The 11657-nt window shown below is 41.8% G+C and overlaps 1 pseudogene; it reads right to left on the minus strand.

Annotated features, from left to right (window-relative positions):
• Positions 1–2474: 2474 nt before the first annotated feature.
• LOC113893773 lies at positions 2475–3851 on the minus strand (annotated as a pseudogene).
• Positions 3852–11657: the final 7806 nt, after the last annotated feature.

Here is an 11657-nt window from a genome sequence, read left to right on the forward strand (position 1 = left end):
ATGCTGGGAGGGATTGGGGGCAAGAGGAGAAGGGGACGACAGAGGATGAGATAGCTGGATGGCATCACTGACTCGATGGACATCAGTCTCAGTGAACTCTGGGAGTTGGTGATGGACAGGGAGGCCTGGCGTGCTGCAATTCATGGGGTCGCAAAGAGTCGGACACGACTGAGTGACTGATCTGATCTGATACACTGTTGGTGGGAAAGTTAAATGGTTTGGTCTCTTTGGAAAATAGCTGGGGACTACTCAAAAAAAAAAAAAAAAAAACCATAAATAGAGTTATCATATATTATGATCCAACAACTCCACTTCTGGGTATAAAACTAAAAAAATTGAAAGCAGCATCTGAAAGAGATGTTTATATATCCAAGTTCATGACAGCATTATTCACAATAGCCAAAAGATATTGAAAACCCTAATGTTCATCAAGGGATGAATGGATAAACAAAATAACATTTGCCTTGTCAGAGGTTTATAGGAAAACTGTAACCAGACCTATGTGGACAGTTGCAAGAACAAAGGATTCTGCCACCAAGAAGTTTGCAGTGACCAACCACACCCCCTGTCTTTCAGAAGAAGCTTGAATTACAACTTGGAGAAAGTGGGTCTTCGGGACAGTAGCCCACTATCTTTTCAGTCTGCTGGCTTTCTGAATAAAGTCACTATTCCTTGCCCCAACAACTTGTCTCTTGATTTATTGACCTGGGGTGTGGCAAGCAGTACAAGCTTAGACAGTAACACAGTTTATGCTACCTTCTGTCTCTATGTTTTGTCAGTAGTTGCGGCTTGTTGGCTCTAGAACTCAGGCTCAGTAGTTGTGGCAGTAGGCTTAGATGCCGCATGGCTTGTGGAATCTTCCCAGACCAGGGATTGAACCCATGGTTCCCTTCATTGGCAGGCAGATTCATTACCACTGGACTACCAGGGAAGTCTCAATTTTTTTATTTTTAATATTTGGCCACACCATGTGGGATCTTAGTTCCCTGACCAGAGATTGAATTCAGGCCCTTGGCATTGAAAGTGCTGGGTCCTAACCACTGGATCACCTGGGAATTCCCTTGTTTTTCTCTTTCTGACTTACGTCACTTAGTATGATAATCTCTAGGTCCATCCATGTTACTGCTAATGGCACTATTTCATTTTGAGGGGATGCTGAGCAGTATTCCATATATACACTACGTTTTCTTTATCCATTCATCTGTTGATGGGCATTTAGCCTGCTTCCATGTCTCGGGCTTCAGAAGCTTGGACCTTCCTGGTGGCTCAGATGGTAAAGAATCTGCCTGCAATTCAGGAGACCCAGGTTCAATCCCTGGGTCAGGAAGATCCCTTTGAGAGGGGAATGGCAACCCACTCCAATATTCTTGCCTGGAGAATTCCATGGACAAAGGAGCCTGGTGGGCTGTAGTCCATGAGTCAACACACCATGTCTTGGCTAGCGCAAATAATGCAACTTTGAACATTGGGGTGCATGCGTCTTTTCAAATTAGAATTTTCTCTGGATATATGCTCAGGAGTGGGATTGCTGGATTGTATGGCAACTCTACTTTTAATTTTTTAAGGAACCTCCAGTGTTGTCGTGGTTCCGTCACTAAGTCGTGTCTTTGTGACCCCAGTGGACTGCAGCACGCTAGGCTTCCTGTCCTTAACTGTCTCCCAGATTTGGCTCAAACTCTTGTCCATCCTGCTTTCCATAGTGGCTGCACTATGAAGGCTTCCCTGTCCTTCACTATCTTCCGGATTTTGCTCAAACTCACCTCCATACTGCTTTCCATAGTGGCTGCACCAATTTACATTCCCACCAACAGTGTAGGAGGGTTCCCTTTCTGCCATACTCTCTCCAGCATTTGTTATTTGTAGCCTTTTTAATGATGGCCATTCTGACTGGTGTGGTGTGGTACCTCATTGTAGGTTGTTGGTTTTTTTAATTTTTTAAAATGTATTTTTGGCTGCAGTGGGTCTTCATTGCTGTATGTGGCCTTTCTCTAGTAAGCAGCAAGCAGGGACTACTCTCTAACTGTGGTGTTCAGGTTTCTCCTTTCGGTGGCTTGTCTTGTTGCAGAGCATGGGCTCTAGAGCACACAGGCTTCAGGAGTTGTGGCACTCAGGCTCAGTTGCCCTGTGTATGTGAAATATTCCTAGACCAGGAATTGAATCCAACCCATGTCCCCTGCATTGGCAGGCAGATTCTTAACCACTGAACCACCAGGGAAGTTCCTTCATTGTAGTTTTGATTTGCATTTCTCTAATAGAGATGTTGAGCATCTTTTCAAATGCCTATTGACCATCTATATGTCTTCTTTGGAGAAACGTCTATTTAGGTCCTCTGCTTAGACAGAGGAGCCTAGCAGGCTACAGTCCATGGGGTCCCAAAGAGTTGGACACGACTGAGCAACTAACACTTTGTTGTTGTTTTTTTTTTAATTAAGAGAAAAGTTTTCATTGGTTGGGGATGGGGGGAGGACCCTTACTTTATTTAATTCTTAGTAATGGCATCACTAAGGAAAGAGAAGTGGGTCCAGGGAAATCAGATCCCTTTGGGGGATGTGCAAGCTGCCCAGAATCCCTTGTCCTTCCCCACTTTGGACACTTGGGGTGGGTGTGAGTGAGTGAAGGGATGAAGCAGGGCATGATTGATAAAGCTTACTAGGAGGCAAAAGGTGCTGATGGGTATCATCTTGGGCCTGTGGAGGGAGGGTGTGGGCTGGGGCTCCCAGTAAATCCAGGGGCTCTTTTGCATCCAAGCCTGGCTGCTAGCCCTTTCCCTTCACTTTCTTGGCTTTGGCCTTGGCTTTGGTCTTGGGAGTGCAGGACTTGGTCACATGGATGGTCTAATGGCACTCAGCATTGTACTGTGCCTCCTTCAGGGTGGCGGGCTCTAGTGTCCATGCCCCCATCACATCCCCCCACAAGGTCTCAAACTTGTACTTGCAGTAGGCTTCAAACTCCTCCTTCCTTCTTCCAGTACATATGGGCACCTGGCACCAGATGCACAGAGTCTGGACCCTATAGGTGCCCTGGCAGCAACTGACACCACAGTCTTTGATGCTGAGGTTGCAGGGCCTCCAGGTCCACTCCATGCACTCGCTCCCTGGGCCTTCCATCTTTACTTTGTCTTTCTTTTTGGCCACCTCTGAAGTGAGCACCAGCAGAGTGAGGAGGGCAAGGAGGAGGAAGCCTGGGCACTGCATCCTGAGTAGGGAGCATGAATCAGAGTCCCCACTGGGGACCACAGGTGTGGACCTCCCACCTTTTGCCCCAGTTTCCAGACCCAAAGGGTTGGGCTGCTATTGCAATGGCAGTGGATTGGGGTGAGGGCTGCCAGCCTTGGGCAGCCTGGGCTGCCTTGCTGCCAGCCTGGGCTCACAGCGGGACGAATCTCCCCAGGGGCCACCTGGAGCCTGAGAGGCAGCTCAGACTCCCACTCCACTTCCAGACCCCAGGTTGTCAGCAGGGGAGGTGCTCAAGACCCTGCAGACTCTTATGGGCCCTGCAGGCCCAGTTAGGTTAGTTTGTTTTTTGTCATTGAGCTGTATGAGCTATTTGTATATTTTGTTCTGAAACTTTTTATCTCTATATGAATAGAAAAGATTTATATCTTTAAAAGTCAGAGCCTAGAGGATGAAATATTGTGTCTATTTCAGGATATAGGTAACATTGTTTATTTGCCACATGGCACAGTTTATGGGATCTTAGTTTCCTGACCAGGGATTGAACCTGTGCCCTCAGCAATGAAAGCAGAGTCCTAATCACTGGACAGCCAGGGAATTCCCATGACATTTTTAACTTATAGCAAAAGTAGTAGAATACAAAAGGAGAAGGCAATGGCACCCCACTCCAGTACTCTTGCCTGGAAAATCCCATGGACGGAGGAGCCTGATAGGCTACAGTCCATGGGGTCGAGAAGAGTCGGACAAGACTGAGCGACTTCACTTTCACTTTTCACTTTCACGCATTGAAGAAGGAAATGGCAACCCACTCCAGTGTTCTTGCCTGGAGAATCCCAGGGACAGGGGAGCCTGGTGGGCTGCCGTCTATGGGGTCGCACAGAGTCGGACACGACTGAAGCGACTTAGCAGCAGCAGCAGCAGCAGAATACAAAGGTTAAAGTAAAAGAAACAGGTCCAGTATGGTCCAGATTTGTTCTTTCCTTATACAGTGGTTGCCAGAGGCTGGGGGAGGGTGGACTGGGAATTGTTTAATGGGTATGGAATTTTAGTTTTGCAAGATGAAAAGAATTCAAGAGATTGATTGCATAACTGTGAATGCACTTTACACTACTGAACTATATACTTAAAAAATGGTTAAGATAGTAAATTTTATTCTATGTGTGTTTTACCACAATTAAAAATAAAGTAAAACTGAGAGTTCTCTGGGGGTTCAATCCCTGGTTGGGGAACTAAGAGTCCACAATCCTCATGGCAAAAAAAAAAAAAGAAAATTAATTAAAATAAATAGTATATAAAAATAAAGTGTTTTAAAGTTATTTAAATTCTAATATTAAAAGTATTTCCTTATAAATTTATAAAATTTATTTTAAATGTATTTATAGCATTGCAGTTTATGTTAAAAGTAGTTTGTAATTGAGAAAATATAAAAGCAAAAGGTTTAAAATCTCTTTCTTGACGGTTTACAAACTGTTTAAAAATGCTTAGTCATCTTTCAGTGTGCTCCTGCTAATTAACATCCATATATTTGTTCATTTTTTTCCCTCTGTTTTTGTTGTTGTTTCATTTTGGATACTTTTTATTGTTATATCTTCAATTCATTGACCTTTTCTTCTGTGGTGTCTAATCTACTGTTCAGCTTTTTGTTTTTGGTCACACTGTGTAGTATGTGGGATCTTCATTCCCCCACCCCTGCCTCTTGCAGTGAAGCACAGAATCCTAACCATTGGGCCACGGTGTAAGTTCTCTGTTTATCCCATTTACTATTTTTTTTGAAATCTCAGATATATTTTTCATCTCCAGAAGTTTTTTCTGTATCTCTACTTTCTTGAACATATGTCATATAATTATAATAACTTTTAAGATTTTTGCTTGGTTTAGGTCATACCTGAATGGTCTAGTGGTTTTCCCTACTTTCTTCAATTTAATTCTGAATTTGGCAATAAGGAGTTCATGATCTGAGCCACAGTCAGCTCCCAGTCTTGTTTTTGCTGACTGTATAGAGCTTCTCCATCTTTGGCTGCAAAGAATATAATCAATCTGATTTTGGTGTTGACCATCTGGTGATGTCCATGTGTAAAGTCTTCTCTTGTGTTGTTGGAAGAGGGTGTTTGCTATGACCAGTGTGTTCTCTTGGCAAAACTCTATTAGCCTTTGCCCTGCTTCATTCTGTACTCCAAGGCCACATTTGCCTGTTACTCCAGGTGTTTCTTGACTGCCTACTTTTGCATTCCAGTCCCCTATAATGAAAAGGACATCTTTTTTGGGTGTTAGTTCTAAAAGGTCTTGTAAGTCTTCATAGAACTGTTCAGCTTCAGCTTCTTCAGCACTACTGGTCGGGGCATAGACTTGGATTACTGTCATATTGAATGGTTTGCCTTGGAAATGAACAGAGATCATTCTGTCGTTTTTGAGATCACATCCAAGTACTGCATTTCGAACTCTTTTGTTGACCATGATGGCCATTACATTTCTTCTAAGGGATTCCTGCCCACAGTAGTAGATATAATAGTCATATGAGTTAAATTCACCCATTCCAGTCCGTTTTAGTTCGCTGATTCCTAGAATGTCGACGTTCACTCTTGCCATCTCCTGTTTGACCACTTGCCTTGATTCATGGACCTGACATTCCAGGTTCCTATGCAATATTGCTCTTTACAGCATCAGACCTTGCTTCTGTCACCAGTCACATCCACAACTGGGTATTGTTTTTGCTATGGCTCAATCCCTTCATTCTTTCTGATGTTATTTCTCCACTGATCTCCAGTAGCATATTGGGCACTTACCGACCTGGGGAGTTCCGCTTTCAGTATCCTATCATTTTGCCTTTTCATACTGTTCATGGGGTTCTCAAGGCAAGAATACTGAAGTGGTTTGCCATTCCCTTCTCCAGTGGACCACATTCTATAGACCTCTCCACCATGACCCGTCCGTCTTGGGTGGCCCCATATGGCATGGGTTAGTTTCACTGAGTTAGATAAGGCTGTGGTCCGTGTGATCAGATTGGCTAGTTTTCTGTGATTATGGTTTCAGTGTGTCTGCCCTCTGATGCCCTCTCACAACACCTACCATCTTACTTGGGTTTCTCTTACCTTGGACGTGGGGGTATCTCTTCATGGCTGCTCCAGCAAAGCGAAGCTGCTGCTCCTTACCTTGGATGAGTCGCCCCTCCTGACCTTGAATGTGGAGTAGCTCCTCTCAGCCCTCCTGCGCCCACGCAGCTGCTACTCCTTGGACGTGCAGTTGCTCCTATCGGCCACCGCCCCTGACCTCGGACGGAGGTTTGTGACATTGTACAGGAGACAGGGATCAAGACCATCCCCATGGAAAAGAAATGCAAAAAAGCAAAATGGCTGTCTGAGGAGGGCTTACAAATAGCTGTGAAAAGAAGAGAAGCAAAAAGCAAAGGAGAAAAGGAAAGATATAAGCATCTGAATGCAGAGTTCCAAATAATAGCAAGGAGAGATAAGAAGTCTTCCTCAGCGATCAATGCAAAGAAATAGAGGAAAACAACAGAATGGGAAAGACTAGAGATCTCTTCAAGGGAACATTTCATGCAAAGATGGGTTCAATAAAGGACAGAAATGGTATGGACCTAACAGAAGCAGAAGATATTAAGAAGAGGTGGCAAGAATACACAGAAGAACTGTACAAAAAAGATCTTCACGACCCAGATAATCACGAAGGTGTGATCACTGACCTAGAGCCAGACATCCTGGAACGTGAAGTCAAGTGGGCCTTAGAAAGCATCACTACGAACAAAGCTAGTGGAGGTGATGGAATGCCAGTTGAGCTATTTCAAATCCTGAAAGATGATTCTATGAAAGTGCTGCAGTCAATATGCCAGCAAATTTGGAAAACTCAGCAGTGGCCACAGGACTGGAAAATGTCAGTTTTCATTCCAATCCCAAAGAAAGGCAATGCCAACGAATGCTCAAACTACCACACAATTGCATTCATCTCACACGCTAGTAAAGTAATGCTCAAAATTCTCCAAGCCAGGCTTCAGCAATACGTGAACCGTGAACTTCCAGATGTTCAAGCTGGTTTTAGAAAACGCAGAGGAACCAGAGATCAAATTGCCAACATCCACTGGATTATGGAAAAAGCAAAAGAGTTCCAGAAAAACATCTATTTCTGCTGTATTGACTATGCCAAAGCCTTTGACTGTGTGGCTCACAATAAACTGTGGAAAATTCTGAGAGAGATGGGAATACCAGACCACCTGACCTGCCTCTTGAGAAACCTATATTCAAGTCAGGAAGCAACAGTTAGGACTGGACATGGAACAACAGACTGGTTCCAAATAGGAAAAGGAGTACGTCAAGGCTGTATATTGTCACCTGGCTTATTTAACTTATATACAGAGTACATCATGAGAAAAGCTGGGCTGGAAGAAGCACAAGCTGTAATCAGGATTGCCGGGAAAAATATCAATAACCTCAGATATGCAGATGACACCATCCTTATGGCAGAAAGCGAAGAGAAACTAAAAAGCCTCTTGATGAAAGTAAAAGAGGAGAGTGGAAAAGTTGGCTTAAAGCTCAACATTCAGAAAACGAAGATCATGGCATCTGGTCCCATCACTTCATGGGAAATAGATGGGGAAACAGTGGAAAGAGTGTCAGACTTTGTTTTTTGGGGGGTCCAAAATCACTGCAGTTGGTGACTGCAGCCATGAAATTAAAAGACACTTACTCCTTGGAAGGAAAGTTATGACCAACCTAAATAGCATATTAAAAAGCAGAGACATTACTTTGCCAACAAAGGTCCATCTAGTCAAGGCTATGGTTTTTCCAGTGGTCATGTATGGATGTGAGAGTTGGACTGTGAAGAAAGCTGAGCACCGAAGAATTGATGCTTTTGAACTGTGGTGTTGGAGAAGACTCTTGAGAGTCCCTTGGACTGCAAGGAGATCCAACCAGTCCATCCTAAAGGAGACCAGTCTTGGGTGTTCATTGGAAGGACTGATGCTGAAGCTGAAACTCCAATACTTTGCCACCTTATGCGAAAAGTTGATTCATTGGAAAAGACCCTGATGCTGGGAGGGATTGGGGGCAGGAGGAGAAGGGGACGACAGAGGATGAGATGGCTGGATGGCATCACCGACTCAATGGACATAAGTTTGGGTATACTCTGGGAGTTGGTGATGGACAGGGAGGCCTGGCATACTGCGATTCATGGGGTCACAAAGAGTCAGACACAACTCAGCAACTGAACTGAACTGAAGATTTTTGTTTATTAATAATACTAATGAATTATTTAATTTATTCTGGTATATAATACTTTCTAAATAACAATATCAATAGTTAATAGAAATATGATTACTGAAAGCAGATTTTGTTTTGGAGTTCCTTTTCTTCCTTAGACTATATACTTACAATGGATATACAATCAAATTATTTCTTTTTTCTGGCCACCCCCTGCAGTGTGTGGGATTTTAGTTCCCCCAAACCAGGGATTAAATGCTGGGCCCTTAGCAGTGAGAACATGGACTTCTAACTACTGAACTACCAGCGAATCCCAAAATACTGTGATTTAAAGTCACTTGAAATAATCCTCCAGTTTGTAAATAAGCCACCAACTTCATACTTGGTTAGATTGATTTGTTTCATTTTGCTTTTGATTGGCAGATATTTTTTCCACCTTGATTTAATTCATTTGTATAATACATAATACAGTTACATGTTTCTACAGTCAAATGATACAACAAATACATTCAAAGAAGACTGGCTAGACCATATTCCTTTCCCTCACAGGTAATTTAAAAAATTTGTTTTGGTTTATGCTTCCATTGTTTGTTTGTTTGTTTAATCATGGTGAGATATTACAAACATTAAATGTACTATTTTAACCTTTTAAAAATCCTGAAATATAGGTGATTTACAATATTATAGAAGTTTTAGGTGTACAATGTAGAGATTCAATATTTTTATAGATTATACTTCATTTAAAGTTATTATAAAAAATAAAATAATAAAGTTATTATAAAATATTATATCAACTATGTTGTTTTTGTTGTTCAGTTGCCCAGCCATGTCTGACTCTTTGTGACCCCATGGACTGCAGCATGCCAGGCCTCCCTGTCCCTCACCATCTCTCAGAGTTTTCATATTCATAGCATCGGGTGATGCCGTCCAGCCATCTTTTTCTCTGATGCCCTCTTCTCCTTCTGCCTTTAATCTTTCCCAGCATCGGGGACTTTTCCAATGAGTCATCTATTCACATCAGATGACCAAAATACTGGAGCTTCAGCTTCAGCATCAGTCCTTCTAGTGAATATTCAGGGTTGATCTCCCTTAGGATTGACTGGTTTGATATCCTTGCTGTCCAAGGGACTTTGAGGAGTCCTCCAGCACCACAGTTTGAAGTCATCAATTCTTTGGCATTCAACTACACTTCACTAAAAATAAAAGTTATTATGAAATAATGGCTATGTTTCTCTGTGCTATACAATATATCCCTGTTGCTTACATTTTAACCTATTTTAAATGTCCAGTTGAAGTTGTAGCATTAAGTACATTCACATTGTTGTGCAACCATCACCACTGTTCATCATTTCAAACCAGATGAAATAGTGTATCCTTTAAACAATAACTTCCCATTATATGCTCCCCCCATGCCCTGGGAACTCCTATTCTATTTTCTGTCTCTATGAATTTGACCATTCTAGTTATCTCATAAGTGGAATGAGACAATATTTGCTTTAAAAAAAATTATTTTTGGCTGTGCTGGGTTTTCATTGCTGCATTTGGGCTTTCTCTAGTTGTAGTGAGTGGGAGCTACTCTTCGTGTGGCTTCTCATTGCAGTGGCTTCTCTTGTTGTAGATCACCGTCTCTAGGCAAGTGGGCTTCAGTAGTTGCAGCTCTCTGGCTCTAGAGCTCCAGCTCAGCAGTTGTGGCACACAGGCTTAGTTGCTCCGTGGCATGTGGGATCCTCCTGGGCTCAAACCTGTGTTCCCTGCATTAACAGGTGGATTCTTATTCACTGTGCCACCAGGGAAGTACCAATATTTGTTTTTTTAACTCAATGATTTTTGTATTTGTTCCTATTTTATCTTACACTTTACTCTTCTAGCGAATGACCATTGTACATCTACCATGTATCATATTTTGCTATATGCTGGGAATGTAAATTAAACGCTGACATTTGATCTCATTTCCACACTAGTTTTTTATCTGAATGAGCAAAACCTTTTACTTTTGTGCATCAGATCTGTTTCCATTAGCTTTAGTTAAAACTGCTGAGCAGAAGTCCCCTCTTGGTCCAGTAGCTAAGACTCTGCGCTTGCAATACAGGGAACCCAGGGTTCGATCCCTGATGAGGGAACTAGATCCCACATGCTCCAACTATGAATCCACTAAAGATCCCCCATGCAATTAAAGATCCCACATCCACATCGAAGACCGGAGATCTCACAACTAAAACCCAGCACAGCCAGATAAATATTAAAAAAAAACAAAAAAAAAACTGCTAAGGAATACTGAATTGACTTTCAAATTAGTTGATCTATTTTTATTTCTATTAACTTACATTAAACTGATTATAGCACTACAATACAATTCACCCTTTAGTTTGCAGTGCCAAAGAAAAAAATAGATTAAATAGGTAGTTAATACCAGAAAATCATTTCATCGTCACTGGGTATTATCCCAGAACAAGGTAACACGATGGCACAAGACAACTTGCTGTTCCTGGGTTCTTAGCCTTTTCGTCAGTTGGACTGGCAGCTGACCTCTGTTGCTGAAGTCCTTAGTCCAAAACTTTCTTTCACCATGTTGGTTGTCGCCTACAATTACACTATTAGAATTCTGTCTTTTGAAGTTATTGGCTCATATTAAAATAAGAAAATCCTCTGAGAGTTAAAGTTCAGGTATATAATAGAGTGAATAAATGTATCAGGCTGTTCCGATGTGATATTCAGCTGAAAATAAGTTTGGAGAGAAGAAAGTAAAGAACGAGGTCTAGTATAGTAGGAAACTGCTTGGAGAGAACAGACATCTTTTTAGAACCCAGGGCAGAGAAAGTGTGATGGCACGAGACACTTGCCAAGGAGATGAGGCACAGGAAAATCGGCTTATAAGCCCCACGATGCATTTGGAGTAGTCACTATTTTATCTGTTGAGTTGCATGAGACTCAGCAGTCAACCAGATTTTAGTTGTGCATTAGATATAAATTCTCAAAGAACTAGGAATTTAACTATTAATGCTTGTCAAAACTTAAGAGTAGCATGGATGTTATCTAATGGTATTCTTCACCTTTTTAAAAAATCAGCTTTTAAAGTTGAAGTACAGTTGATTTACATCTAATGATAATTTTTAGATATGTATTTTATATTTTGTAATATACTAGGACAATTTAAAATTAAAAAGCAAGTTGCTGTGTAAAATATGTATAAACTACAGTCAATAGTTATTCTTTCTTCTCAATGTACTGAATACATGAAAAATTTCTGGACACCTGAATAGAAAACACAAGACTGAGC

This window comes from Bos indicus x Bos taurus, chromosome 5 (assembly GCF_003369695.1).
Source record: "Bos indicus x Bos taurus breed Angus x Brahman F1 hybrid chromosome 5, Bos_hybrid_MaternalHap_v2.0, whole genome shotgun sequence".
In the NCBI taxonomy this organism is placed as follows: Eukaryota; Metazoa; Chordata; class Mammalia; order Artiodactyla; family Bovidae; genus Bos; species Bos indicus x Bos taurus.